Source organism: Leptopilina heterotoma, unplaced genomic scaffold (assembly GCF_015476425.1).
Source record: "Leptopilina heterotoma isolate Lh14 unplaced genomic scaffold, ASM1547642v1 Lhet_105, whole genome shotgun sequence".
NCBI lineage: Eukaryota > Metazoa > Arthropoda > Insecta > Hymenoptera > Figitidae > Leptopilina > Leptopilina heterotoma.
The window spans coordinates 617,824-634,462 of record NW_025110819.1 but is presented as its reverse complement, the minus strand read 5'-3'; the positions used below and the strand labels follow the sequence as shown (position 1 = coordinate 634,462).

The 16,639-nt window shown below is 19.8% G+C and overlaps 1 protein-coding gene across 5 annotated transcripts in view; it reads left to right on the top strand.

Annotated features, from left to right (window-relative positions):
* LOC122501775 overlaps nucleotides 1-16,639 on the top strand; it is a 126,751-nt gene that overhangs the window by 12,345 nt on the left and 97,767 nt on the right. The gene's annotated exons all lie outside the window — the stretch shown is intronic.

The window sequence follows — 16,639 nt, the reverse complement described above, 5'->3', positions numbered from 1 at the left end:
AACGTTGCTTCGCAACACTTTTGATACATTTTTTGTCTCAATTTTATATCCTTAGAAAAACTGTGTAATTAATAAGCATTGTGAAGAGAAATTTATTTCATTTAAATAACTGACTACTGGGGTATTATCAAATAAATTTATTTACTTGAATTAATTTTAATTCTTCGAATGTATTTCAAATAATTACAAATCTTCAATTTCGAAAAAATATTATAATTCACATAAATTGTAATTGAACGAACAATTTTAATATTCGAAGCAAATTTGATTTAGTTTAGTTTAAATTAATTTAATAAATTTATTTATTTTTAACACAATAATATTTTTACTACAAATAATATTTACCGTACATAAATTTTTAATACAAATATTTTTTACCGTAAATATATTTTTACTACACTCAAAAAAAAAACTAGTAGATTTGACTACTTTTTAACTACCCTGAGTGATTCAATAGGTCCTCAACTGAATTTAAAAATTTATATTTACTACCGAAAGTAGTAAAAAGAACTAAGAATTTAGTTGATGTAATTAGATTTTGTAGTTGTTTTTGCAATTTAACTACTTTTTTTAGTTATATAAACTATTATTCTTCAACTATATTCAAAGTAGTAAAATCAACTACACAAAAATTGTTAGTAAAACTAAAAAAGTAATTAATTTGACAACTTTCAACTCAACTAGGTAATAGTAGTTAAAGATTTCGACCGAATTTTTTTCAGTGTATAAATATTTTTAGCTATAATGCTATAAATATATTTTTACTACAGATATATTTTTATTACAAATATTTTTACTACAAATATATTTTTACTAGGTACAAATATTTTTACTAAAAATATATTTTTACTACAAATATTTTTACTAGAAATATTTTTATTAAAAATATATTTTTACTAGAAATATTTTTATCAAAAATATATTTTTACTAGAAATATTTTTACTTAAAAATTTTTTTTACTAAAAATAGATATTTTTACCAGAAATATTTTTCCTAGAAATATTTTATTAAATAAATATTTATAAATATTTACCGCAAATATATTTTTACGACAAAAATATTTTTAATGCAATTATATTTTTAGTAGAAGTATTTTTTACTGTAAATATATTTTTACTATAAATATTTTTTACCGTAAATTATATTTTGACTGCAATTATTATAAAAATAATTTGCATTTATCTTAATACCTAAATTATATAATTAAAAAAAAAATGCTTGAGAGAATGGGGTCTTTTCTAGAAATTAATAATTGATAAATTTTATAAGTAGAAAATAGTGTTTCTTGATAGAAACAAATTTTTTTATTTATTTGCAAAAAAACTGTTTTTGCGCGAAGAAAAATGTGAAATATTTCATTTTTGAAAACATTTTTCATTTTTCATTTTTCATTTAAAGTAAAATTCTTTGGTTTTATAAGAAGAAATTATTTCTTTATATTTATATAATAATTTCTATAAATTGTTAAATAAATAAATAAATAAATATTAAATTTATTTATTTAAATTTTAAACATTTTCGATTCATTAATTTTCATATTAAATAGAGAAAATTTTAAAAACTCGACAGCAAAGGTTTCTGAAAATATTTTACTCAAAAAAATTGCGTTGTATTGAAATAAGATAAATAAACGCTCTTGCAATGCGAAATGGAGATTAAAATATCAGCTATAATTTCGTTAAAATTTAAGTCTTGCAACTAATTTTCGAATATGTTTTTAACTTTTTGAATACATTTTTAATTTATTTGTTTTTTCTTCAAACACTGATTAATAAAAAAATTATAATAGTATAATAATTATAACAATAATATTATGATTGTGGAAAATAATAATAATAATGATAATAATAATAATAAGAATAATATAAAACATACACTAATATAAATAAGTAAAATAATAATATAAATAATAAATAAATAATCGAAATAATATTAAAAATAAAAATAATAATTATGATAATATAATAGTAATAATAGTAATAATTTATAATTGAAACAGTAAAAGGAAAAAAATAATAACAATGATAGTAATAATAATAATTTCAAGTTGTCAAATTTGTTTACAAAATAAGAAAAATTAAGACCACAAGTTATAGAGCACATTTCCGTGTATTTTCCACTGCAAGTGCCCAAAGTAGAAAATTTCCGACTTTTGTCAGACGGCGACATTGATGTGATACGAATGTTTAGTAGATAAATTCTGGCTGTAGTCAGACATTGCCAGAACTAGTCAACAGTAATTTATTGGAAATAGTTTAGAATATATGCAATTTTATTTCAAGAGTAACAATGTTTTTTATTACAAATTTTTATTTGTAGTAATTAAATTTAATCAAAAACAAAAGGAAAATAGGTAAGAAAAAAGCAGTAAAAGTTTCTTGGAATATTGTGGCACTTATATTTAGTGAGACTACTTTCATTGATAACATTTCTAGGTCGAAAATGTTATGCAGGCATTTTGTATATTATTCCGGTAATTTTTTCCTTTTCTGTATATAGGTATATGTTATGCATAACTTGTTTTTCAGTTTGCAGACTTATATAGATAAATAATATATCGCTTTGGCGCATTTTTAACAATAAAGTTTAAAACTTTGTTTATTTTGTGTAGACACAATATAACTTTTGCGTTTCTCATTTAGAAGTTTTTATAAATAAAAGTTGTGTAATGTACAAATATATTTTTACTATAAATATTTTTTAATATTTAAATATATTTTTTATATAAATATATTTTTACTAGAAATATTTTTACTAGCAATATTTTTTTCACTAGAAATATTTTTACTAGAAATATTTTTTCACTAGAAATATTTTTTTTAACTACAAATATTTTTTTACTACAAGTATATTTTTACTGAAAATATTTTTTTAATTCAAAAATTTGTTTATCGTAAATATATATATATGTACTATAAACATTATTTTACCGCAAATATATTATAAGGAAAAATTTTTTTTTACTGCAAATATTTTTTTACTAACAATATATTTTTACTAGAAATATTTTTTTACTGCAAATATATTTCCACTACAAATATTTTTTTACTACAAAAAATATATCTTTATACTATATAGAAATATTTTTTACCGTAAATATATTTTTACTAGAACTTCTTTTTACTGCAAATATATTTTTACTACAAATATTTTTTGTTACAAATATATTTTTAAAACTATGAATATTTTTTACTACGAATATATTTTTACTACAAATATTTTGTTACTATACAAATATTTTTTTACATTTGTCCTATAAATATATTTTTGTCGTAAATATATTTTTACTACAAATATATTTTTATTATAAAATATATTTTTACTACAAATATATTAAGCAAAGCTCTTATTAGAATAAAAATTGATTAGAATCAATTTCTTTTCCGTATGACGAATTCGATAAAGTAAAGTACCATTTTTTGATAATTATTATTTTCCACTAATTATAAATAAATTAATAATTAATTTTTTGTGTTTGAAAACACGCATTATCAATGAAGAAAATTATTCATCTTGTTCTTGAAAAGAACGGTCTATATATAGCTATATAGAAAGTAAATTTTTGTTAGAGGTAAATAATCTCCTTACTCTTGTGAAATTATTACATAATAGTATTTTAAAGTAGAACTTCAAAGATCAACCTATATATGCATATATATGCCTATCTAATTTTATTAAAGTGAAATGAGATAGATTTGAAATGATTAAGATAAAACGACGAAAGTTGTCTCGTGTTTGCTTTTATTTATTTATTTTTTTTTATAAATTATTTACCACTCCCAATTGCGTGCTAATTTATACTAGGGAAAACAACTTTCTTCATAAGTTTTTAGTTCGAGAATATATAAATTTCCCTTTTAGGAGAAAAATACCGAACATGATATTATTTTTATTAATTATCATTAGGATTAGGATTATTGATGAATTATTGATTTTATTATCAATATTATTTATTTTATTTTTTGTGAATTGTAATTAATATGTGCGATAAATCGCCGAGTCGAAATTCACGTTTTCTTTTTGATTCTTTGCTATGGTGATTCTCTTTGATTCGCTCGATTGATAAATCGATTAAATAATTAATAAATCTTTTTGATATTCTGGATTCTTTTTTGATTCGCTTGATTTTTTTTTATTAATTTGATTCTTTTTTGATTCCCCTGATTCTTTTTTCGATTCACTTGATTTTTAATTTTTTATTTGGATTAATTTGATTCTGTTTTGATTCTTAATTCTCTTAATTCTTGTTTGATTCTCTTGATTCTTTTTTTTGATTTCCTTTTGATTTTTTTAAAATTTTTCTTCGATCCTCTTGACTCTCCTGATTATTTTCTTATTCTCTTAATTCTCTTTTGATTCTCCTTTAATATTCTTAATTCTTGTTTAATTCTCTTGCTTCTTCTTTTTTTAATCAAATTTTTTTTTAACTCTGATAAAAAAATTGTTAATAGACAATTATTCTTCTTACTATAATTTAAATTAGAATCAATATATTTGTTACAATTATTGGTACTTAGAAAAAATAGTTGGTAAATATAAATTATTGTTACAAATTACAGTAATTTTACTATTTCATAATTGGATATTATTTTATTTTTTGAATTGAATGATGAAAATTAGTGAAAACCGGATGTTCGTCAAAAACCGCAAGATAAATAAAAAGAATAAATAAAGATAAGAATAGATAAAAATAATAAATAATAAAATTAATAATAATAGTAATAATAATAAAAAAATAATAAAAATTGAAAAAATAATAAATATTAAATAAAAAATTAAATAAAAATGACAACTTTGTTGATAGTTGCAATTATTATCAGTTTCATTCGTCAATTCCACATTTAATCCAATTAATATAATTTATAATATCAATAATATAATTTAAATATTTGAGATATTGATATCAAATTTATAGTCATCGTATTTTTAGACAATAGACAATAAGAAGATTTATATATTCACACATGAAAGAACGTTTGTTTCTCTCGTATAAGATAAAAAAAAAATTACTAACCCAGTGACGTGGAATATAAAAGAATCAGGGTTAACACGAATCGGTCAAACGTTTGTCTAATAAAATTCCAGTAGCAACCGGAGTACCGCAGCCAAGAGCAAAGTAGATAGTCTCGGTTTAAAAATTTATTCCATGAATATTTATAAGAATGACCTTTCACGTCAACTTTAGAAAAATCATTCCTCTTCCAGAATCATTTAACTTGCCAGATACTTCCGCTATTTATAGGTAAAGTAAAGTATTTTCCTCATAATATATAAAATGAGAGAACTTCTTTTTCCCTTTTTACACAAGAATATTTAATATTCTCCTTGTAAAAAATAATTTTTAACAACAAACTATCGTTTTACTATTATTTTTATTATTTTATTATTCGACTTATTATACGAATTAGAATTTTATACGATCGAGTGGTGGAAACTTTTTATTATTAAATAAATATTTCCTTGAATCAAATAATTTTTATTTAAATAAAAATAAATAATTTACAAATATAATATTTGAAACAAATAATAAGTCTAGTTGTCTCTGAGTCAAATATATTTTTTTTTCTGGGTATAGATAATAATAACAATAACAATAATATTAATAATAGTGATAATAATTTTTAATTTAATAATATAATATAATATGAAATAATAATTTGTAATATAATAAAATATTAGTACAATATAATAATTTGTAAGGAGTTGAATAATTTTAATGTGAAAGAAATTATATCTGTTCATGACAAGTATATTATTATGTTAAATAATATCTTCTATAAGAATAACAAGAACGGATGTTCTCAATAAATAATTAATTTGTATCGGACATCTCGGAGAAAAAAAAAAGAAGGAACAAACTAAACGTGTTCCACTTTCCTCTTCAAGGGGACATGTACATATACCAGCAATTACGTGCAATTATCTTCATGAAATAATTCCACATAATCGCCACTTGCACCCTTATCCTTATCTAGATAATTTTTTAAAGTATAATAATCTTCTTTCGACACGTGCTTAACAATATTATATGTCTATATAGTTTAAATTCATTATCTCTGCAAACTTTGCAGAGTGTATTTTTATACATTTTTTTTTCAATTTTGCATCAAGTCGCTTATCACTGTTCATTAATCATAAACGAGCAATTTTTCAAATTTATTTATTTATTATATTACAAAATTTTTTACAATAAATATAATTTTAGTAGAAATATTTTTTTACTGCAAATATATTTTTACTAGAAATATTTTTTACTACAAATATATTTTTATTAGAAATATTTTTTTACTATAAATATAATTTTACTACAAATATTTATTTACAGTAAATATACTTTTAGTAGAAATATTTTTTTCTAAAAATATTTGTAGTAAAATTATATTTATAGTAAAAATATTTGTTATTATTTATTTTTTAATACTCTCTAAATTTAGTAATTAATAATACAAATTAGTAAAAATGTTTACTAATTTCAATTAGTGACTGACTATTTGCTTTTGAATTAGTAAATTTTACTAATAAATGGTAATTTCTACTAATTTTTTAGTAAAATTTACCGATTCAAAAGCAAAAAATCAGTCACTAATTCAAATTAGTAAACATTTTTACTAATTTGTATTGTTAATTACTAAATTTAGAGAGTATTAATGAAAATAATAGAAATGATATTAAATAAACAATAGCAATGAAAAATAATGACAAATGGTAATCAATAATTTTAATTTTTAATTGAAATGTTTAAATTTACAATTAAAACTATTTTTAGCAATTTTTTTCCTAATTTCTATTCTACGAATATAGTAAAAAAATTAAAATTTAGATTTTTTCCCTCTTTTAAATAAATTGTACTATTAGCGAGTTGAAAATTGCTATGCATGTAATTTTGTTGTTGTTGAATATACGAATACAAAAGAATGAGAAAAAATATATAAAAATTGCATCAAGAAAAATTGAAATGAGTTTTGTAATATTCTTTAGAGACGATAAATTTTGATGTCTCACAAGGACTGACTTTCACTTATGCTTTTTAATTTGATTTTTTATGCTTGCTAGGATGGATAATGCCTCTCATTTCTCTTTTTATTAGAGTTTGAAAAAGACATCACTTGTTCTCAATTGACTAAGTTTTTTGAATTTTCAATATTAGGAGAATTATATAACCGTCCTTCATTGTGTCTGATGTCAAGGAAAAAAATATTATTCCAAAAAATGTTAATTAAAAAATCTTCGTTAGAAAATGTTAGTTGAAAATTTTATTTAAAAAATCTTATTTTAAAAAATCTCGAAAAAATTTTAGTTAAAAAATATTAATTAGGAAAAAAAATTTCTGCTTTAACAATTATTTTATTACAAACGCGTAAATTTTTTATTACATCTCTTTGAGTTATTTTTACTATATTTTCTCAAATCAAAAATAAATATTTTAAATGAATGTGAATTATTATTATATTTTCCATTGTATAGAAATATAATAATAATATTATTCTCATTTCTGAATAAAACAAACGCATGTCACGTAAAATATTAAAATATGCCTTGTGACATTTTCTGATTATTGTCAAAAACTTTGTTGTCATTTCCCAGATGCAATTTTTTATTTAACTGTAATAAAAGTAAGTTATTTTTATCAATATTGCAAATAATCATGTCCCAATTAGGAATAATTAATTATTATAATAATTGATTCTATTTCGAATTTCTATTATTATAATTAATCAAGCAGATTTAATATTTAGATTTTAATATTAATTTATAATTTTAATATTTATTAAAATATTTTTTAAACATTTACCTAAATATTCTAATATTTAGAAAAAATTTTCGAAATAATTTGGATATTTTTAAATGTTTAAATAAATATTTTAATGTTTAAACAAATATTTTAATGTTTTAATAAATATTCTAATGTTTGAATAAATATTTTAATACTCAAATAAATATTTTAATATTTAAATAAACATTTTAATCTTTAAATAAATATTTTAATACTTAATATTAAAAATTTATAAATTTTTATAAAAATTATTGCAAGGAAAATTGTAAGGAAAATTGCAGTTTATATCGTATCTAAAAGCAATTATTTGTTTGCTAAAATATTGATGAAAATTCTTGGGAAAATTATTAGATACATTTTTTTTGTACTCTAACTGTAAATTTTTGTAAATACGTGAGCAACAAATAAGTAATCAGTTTTTGAAAAATATGCAAATTATAAACTAGTTTCCAAGGATTATGTATATATTTATTTTTCCTAGTGACGTTCACGTTTCGTATATATTAATTTACAAAAAAAAATCATTCTGTACTTTTCATTTCATGTTAATTGAATTTCTCAATATACTTGTCTCAAGAGAGTTGTAATTTTCTAAAAAAAAATTATCTTTTTTAAACAGATCTATAAAAAAAATTTGTTTGAAAATGTATAATGAGGCATGTAAATTTTCATTTGAGATATTTATAAGCATTTATAAAAAAGAATTAGTTTTTTATTTATTTTATTTATAAATAACACTTGAATTTCCTAAATGATTTATTTACTTTAAATTGAATTAAATTTCTTTTTCAAAAAAAAAAAAAAAACAAACAAACAAAAAATACTGAAAATAATTTTAAAAAAGCAGGAAAAAGAATGTGAAAATTTGAAATAAAATATTAAAATAGGTTTTTTACATTTTCAAAACAAGAAAAAAAATTTATGAGAGCATTTTAATTTGAAATAAAACTTGTTTCTCGCGTTTTGTTTACTATGCTTATAAAAGAGCGTCAAATTCTACTTTTATATTTGAAAAAAAAGAGAAAAAAATAAAGTACTCATTTGAACAATGAATGTTAGTCACGCATAAACGACGAAAAATAAATTAAATAAAGCAGATTAAATTATAGTTCTCGTACAAGACAGTTAAAACACTTCATGTTTCAAAAGGCTGTTTTCAGACAATGACTCAGGGAATATACACTGCATCACCAAAAAATAACCAGATTTTTATTTCTGACAAATATAGTTTCTCAACTTTCCTTATAATTTAGTTTATAAGATCTCTTTTCAATGTCAGGAAGCATTTCCGTGAATATAAAATAATTTTTTTCCACTTAAAAAATATGAGAAGAAAAAAATATGAATATCCTTTTTAGTCAAATTAATATTAAATAAAAAGAGATTTTTTTATCAAAAAAAAATTTTTTTTTTAATTTTATATTTTTATGGAAAATTGTTAAATTTTATTTTTTAATCTTTATATAGAAAATGTTTTAATTATTATTTTACTGAATTATTTTTAATTATTGTTACTCTTCATTTTTTCTATTTTATATTTTAGAATAAAATTTTTTTTATGAATTTATAAAATTTTTTTTAGGGGAAAATAATAATGCGCTGATTTGTATGGAATTTATTTCTTTTGTTTCAAAGTACATTGATCTAAAATTCGAATATATTATATCAGGTCTCGAATTTTCTGAGAATAAGACCTTTCTCAACTTTCTGCGATGTCAACATATTTAACTGTAAAAAGAAAAAAATTGCGCATTACTTTTATTTGAAACCGTGAAAATGTTGACACCATCAAAAATTTATCCTTGAAAGTGCATCACTTCCCACAACTAAATAAACGTAATTAATTTTTGATTCTAGAAATTTCTTATAGGTTAATTTGAAGTATCAAGTAATTAATTAATAATTATTAGCTACTTACTTAATTAATTAATTATTAATTATAATTTATTATTAATTATAAGCTAATTACTTAATTACTTAATTATAATTATAATTTATTATTAATTAATTACTATTAATTAAATAATTAATAAATAATTATTAGCTAATTAATAATTACTATTTTATTAATTAATAATAATTTTTCACTATGTGAAATTTTCTGGATAGAGAAACACAGAACGCTCTTTTTAAACATTTGCTTGAAAAAACAAAAAAGAAAATACTTTATCTCAATTTGAAAAATTTCAAAATTTTGAGTAAATATTTTATTTCATTGTCAGAAAAAAGAAGTTTATGTGAAAATGAACAAAGTGAAATACATTTGTCGAAAGAAGCAAAGTTACTTTATTTCTTATTTTTTTTCTCTCTTTTCGTTAATTTTAGAGAACTTCTAAAAGAGATTCAATGACCGGACAGTTCGTATCGACGAAAGTCAAGGTCGAATATCGAAATGAAAAAAAAAACAATGCCATGTGAATTGCGTACGCCTTTTTTTTAGATTCTTTTTCACTGAGACATTTTACTCGAGCGTAAATAACACTTGTGACATCACTAGAGTATTTATATGATTAAAATTAGTGTATGCTTCATGTTTTTAAATTAAATCGGTCCTCTAATTTAATACTATTTTTTTATATTGTTATGGGGCTAGTGACATCATTATTATGACGTCGAACTTATTAAAATGTATTTTACCCTAATTTTTTCCTTTTTAATTAAAATAGTTTCATATTTGTATTGTTGTCATTTGACATTTGTTTTGATCTTTCTTTCGTACCCGGAATAGGAATTAATTAATGAAAACATTTATAATTTATTTGAAAAATAGACGGTAGATTAATAATAGAATAAATAATATTTGTTTTTAATTCTTGTTAATTTAGTTATAATAATTAATAAACCGTTGCAATGTTAAAATTTAAATTTTTGTGTTCCTTTTATGAACACTTTGTTTCTTGATAAATATATTATTTATTTGTTTTATTTACTTTTTTAATATTTATTATTTTATTTACTATTTTATTAAAGTTTTATTTTTTCTGAAATTTTTTATTTTAGTGTCAATTATATTATAATATATTAAATAATAATAATTAAATAAAAGATCTTTAAATATTAATTGGCCTAATGGCTAACGCCATTAGACCAAATAATATTTAAAAATCTTTTAATTAATTATCATTATTATTTCATTTTAAAAAAATAGATACAATTTTATAAATTTTTTTAAGTTGCTAAATATATATATATATATTGAATAGAAAAAAATACTCTTTTTTGGATCTTGAAATTTATTCTTGAAAATTATCTCTCTATGATATTGTTATTTATTTTAAGAATGTTTACGAACAGTTAGAAATGAAGGAGAGGTCAACTTAAATCAAGGATTATTTTGAAAATAATTCAACGAAATTTATTCTCATTTTGTCAGTTGCAATTTGTCTGTCGCGTTTCGATCATGTGACTATTATTAGGTCACGTTTTTCTTTTCATTTCTTTCTTTTAATTTAAATATTGGAAAATTTAAAAAGAAAAGTCTTTTTAAAATTTCCAATTTTTTTTTGTTAATAATCTTGTCAATTGTTTATATTTTTGTCCCCTCAACAAAATTTATTTATTTATTTATTTATTTACAAAATTAAACGGGAAAATACACTGAAAAAATTTAATTAATTCAACTAATTGATTACTAGTTGTATCTATAAATAATTAAATATTTAACTGAAGTAAATAATTTTTATTTAAATTAAATTTTATTTGCTTCAAATACTGAAATTATCGGTTCGAATAAAATTTATTTGACTTAAATAAAATTTATTTGATTCAAGTAAATATTTATTTCATAACAGACAAGTTTCGGTTATTTGTATCAAATAAATTTTTCTCGAGTGTAAATAAATAAATTGTAACAATTTTTCAAGTTTTTAGCAAATTTTTTTTTTTTTTATTGTTTTTGTCTATTTTTATTGTACATTGATGTGGATGAGATTGGAAATTTAACTGTTTCTATTAAATAAATCGGCTCAAAGTTAAAAAACAAAAGGGTGAGCGAAAGCTGGAGAAATCGAGTGTACATATTCACTGTGTGTGCTCAAATAGTGTCGGGGGGTTATACCTCACGATAGTGGAAGCGTGACGTTAATCGATTTTTAATCACGAGGTCAAATCTCGGCGAGAGAGCAAACTTCTTCGATATGAGAAAAACTATTAAATTAAAATGAATAGTTTCAAATGATAAAAATTGTATTTTTTTCTTTAAAAAAAAAATGCTTTTTTATTATTGTTTTGGTAACGATTTTATTAATTAGTCTTTGTAAAATGTTTAATTAATTTATAAGATTCGTTATGAGAAAATGATTAAGGAAAACATTAATTAAAGACTATTTTATGATATCGATGTTTTTTTAATTTTTTTCATTAGGTTTCTTTATTTTCTTTATTAGGTATTTACTGAATTTTGAAATTTATTTTTATTTTATTAATTTTTAGTTCTTTATGTTTCTTCTTATCAATTTTTTTAGTATCAATTTTTTTTTAGTAATTTCATATAATAAAAAATAAATTATTAAATACTTTATTTATTAATTTTGAAAAATTCTATTCCCGGGATGGGATTCGAACCCTGGTTTCTTTTTCTGAAAACAATGCTCCTAATCACTGAGCTAACTTACAGGAACATTATTTATTAATTTTGATAAGAAAGGACAAGTCTCGTATATGTTAAACAAACAACAATTATTATACTATAATTATACTATAATAACAAATTATTAATTAGTATCGATAAATTATAATATAACTGTAAATAGTAATAAAAAAATTATAAAAATAAATTATGTTAATGATGTAATATTAAAAAAAACAGTACTTTAGTAACTAAAAAGTACAAAAAATCTATGAACAATAAATTAATTTTAATTTTAATAATAATACTTTAAAATTATTTATAATAATTTTTAATAATTTTTAATAATTTTTATCAATTTTTATCAATTTTTATTAGTTTTTAATAATTTTTAATATATATTAATTTAAAAATAGAAAAAGTGATGAATTTCCTGGATTAGAAATTAAATCTTCCCGTTTTCCGAAAATGATTTTTATTAATCTTGTTTTCTTTAGGGGGAAAATTTTGAATAATAAATATTCGCCTTGAACCGAAGATTAATTTTACCCCGACACTATTCCGGTATGTTTTCACTTCCACTTTGCACAAAGTGAAAACATAATAATATAGGTACGTGTTCGTGGTTAATATTCCAGCTCATCCATTTTTGTCCTTGGTAACAAATATGTTCAGTTGAATGATATTTTGAAAAAAAAATTTTCATTTCCCTTTAACTTCAATTTTATTGTTGAAAAGTTTAATTACTTTCGAAAAAAAGGGACAAGGAGAAATATTTTGTATTTTTCCAATTTTTTTTTTAAGTAAAAAAAAATTACGATCGTAAATAATAATTTTTTTTTCAAAACTAAACTAAAGACCTTATTATATTGTGATGAAAATAAAAAAAAACTGTGATCGTAAATTATAAAACTTTGATCGTTAAATACTACTGTATCCATCTTTTTCTTTGTTGTATTTGTTTTATGAATATTTTTAATTAACAAATTATTGTTTGTAGTTATATTATTAAATTTTTTAATAATTAGTGAAATTTGATTTAATTAATTTCGAGGAGTTTAATGAACAATTTTTTGAATTTAAATTTATCATTTTCTAAATACTTTTTTTTAAAACTGTCTGTAGTTATTAATTTATTGTTCACAGTTATTAAATTATTTTTCATTGTTTTTAAAATTAGTTTTCAAAATTTTAGTTACTAAATTATATGGTTTATAATTCAATTATTATTTATGGTTATTAATTATTATTTATAATTATTTAATTATTTGTAATTATTTAATTGTTTATAATTATTTAATTGTTTATAATTTTTTAATTGTTTATAATTATTTATTTCTTTTAATTATTTATTATTTCTGAGTATTTATAATTATTTATTAGTTATTATTAATAGAGTTATTTAATATCTTCATTTTGGATTTTTAAATTTTTCTTTAAAAGTATTATTTACGATTGTTTAATTATTATTTAAACGTATTTAATTATGAATTATAGATATTTAATTATTACTTTTATAGATATTTATATATATATATGTAACATATTTGAATTATTTATGAAAGATGAATGTGCATTGTAAGAAAAACGGACGCTATTAATTCAAAATTTATGAATGTTCATGAGATTTTCTAAGGCCAGTTTTATTCAAACTGAATTCTTGCATTTTTACGACTTCCGTTTTTTTTTCATTCGAACGCATTATAGCTAAGAAAAACTGTTTTCCTTTTTATTATTTTCTTTTAAATAGGTTAAATATAAAATCTCCCCTTCTACTTTATTTTTCACCCAAGTTTTTTATTTTTCTTTTTTTTAATAGAATTTATGTATTTACCTATGTACGTAAGCGGACGTAAATGAATGCTCCTTTTTATAATTTATTAATTTTGACAGAATATTTAGAAACAAATTTCTTAAAATTAATAAACAAAATTTTTTATTTTAATTTTTAACATAAATAGTGTTTTAATACAATGTATAAAAGAAGTATAACAAAATTTGTAATATAAAAAACTTAATGTTAAAATATAAAATGAAGTAAATAAAATACTAAATAATTAACATTAGTAAAGATTATGATAATTGTTAGTGAAAATTTCTTCTTGATTTATTTTTGTTGAAGAATATTTTTCTTATCAAAATTTACACCTTGAAATTTTACGCAGAAAAAACTTTTCCTGAAACAGTTGCAAATTTCATTATATTAGATAAATTTTTAGTTATTTCAATTAATACTTTAGTTATTCTAAAGAAACTTATCGATATTTTTCGATTTCTTTTCGGGTAGATTTTTAAATTCTTTTTTAAAATTTATTAATTTTTCTTCAAAAATCTTTTTATGTTCAAATTTATTTTGTCGGGGTTTGATATGAAATTTCGATTCAAGTTTATCAAATTAGAAGTTGTTTTAATTTGGTTAAAAACAATTCAAGGATAGATTAGAAATTTGAATTTCGATACATCTCATGTTTATGAAATTAAATTTTGCACTGTATTTAGTAGAGATAATATTTTCAGAGAGTTATAATTTTTTTTTCTTTTTCTTTTTTGATTTAGTAGATAGTTGACAGTAAAAAGTTTCTTTTTCGAGAATCGAAATTAAATTCAGAGGTAGGGTTCAAAAAGAAGGACGGAGAGATATAGCGAGAGGTCGTGGTTATTCGCGGACATGACTCACAATCAGAAGTCCGAGCACGAAAGATGGTCCGATATTGTATAGGTTTCAAGTAGAATTACTTAGAGAATATTTATTTTCCACTGAATTTCAAACAAAAGGATTTTTACACAAAGTAATAACATTTTTTTTTTTTAAAGAAAAACTCTTTGTTAAAAATTTAACAAATTTAAAAATTTTTAAATTTGAAAAGAAATATTTATTTTTGTGTTTGTTTATTTTTTTAAAAATAAATTTGAAGAAAGGATTTTTAGAGAATTTAAAATCTGTGAGAAAATAAAACTATACAAAGGGTAAAGAATCTCTCAAATTTACTTGAATTTTGAAGTTTATTTTAGTTTATTTTTATTTAATTTAATTAATTTATTTTTTATTCAGTAAATGATTGAATAAATCCTTACAAAGAATTTAAATAAATAATAATATAATATTATTTATTTTATTTAAACAATATAATCTCTAAATTTAAATTAATAAAAAACAAATTGAATTATTGATTGACTTCTGTCTTTGAATTAGTAAATTATACTAATAAATTAGTAGAAATTTTATTAGTAATATTTATTACAATAAGTAAATAATAAAAAAATAAGTAAAAAAATAAAATATAAAGTCAATAAAAATTAGTAAATAAATTTTAAGAAAAAGTAAATTAAAAACTAAAGTAAAAAATTATTAAGTAAACATAATAAATAAATAAATATAAATAATAAATAGATAATTAAAAATTTTGTTTATCAGAACAAATTATATTATTATATTATTATAAAATTATATTATTATATTATTATAAAATTATTATTATAATATATTATTATAATAAAACTTCAACAATTTTAAGTTCAAAAAATAATTCACCAAAAAAAGAGTTATTGGAAAAATTTAAATCTCTTTGTATATTTTTTTCACACCTGATTGTAAATTTTCTAACATTCTCACAAATTATTGTCGTTTTGCACAAAAAAAAATGTTAATTTTAGAATAACAACACAAGAATGAAAAATGACTATCGCCTCTTTTATTGAAATCCACAATTCTTTCGAAAAAAACATGCGGGAACTAAATTTAGAGGAATTTTTATAAAAATAGATGGACTTGAATCATAAGGTGGAGGTCGTTTTAATTTAAAAAAAAGAAAATAAATAAAAACTATTTATAAATGATAAATGTAGACTATGTTATTAATAATAATAGATTAGTTTCATCGCTTATATTGTCTTTTTATGTGCGAGTGGATTTTCTCGAGATTTAAAATGTAAAATAAAAAAAAAAATTATAGTTGAGATAAATTTTACTATGTAGCATTTTAAATAATTATAATAAGAAGGAGGGAAAATTTTTATAATTTTCAATGTGAATATTTTTTGTTGGCATCTTTTTTTTATATTATATGTATTGATTTTCGATAACATACATGGAAAAGTTTCATGGCTAAAATAAAATCCTTTTTAACTCTTTGATCATCGATATAAATAATTGATTTTACTGCTTGTTACTTTGAGTGCCTTTCAATGCATTCGGATTTTACAACTTTTTTTTCTCGCCTTTTTTCAAGGTTTTTTTTTCATTCTGGAAAAATTTTGATTCAGTTGATATTTAGGAAATTTTTCAGATGGTGAATTA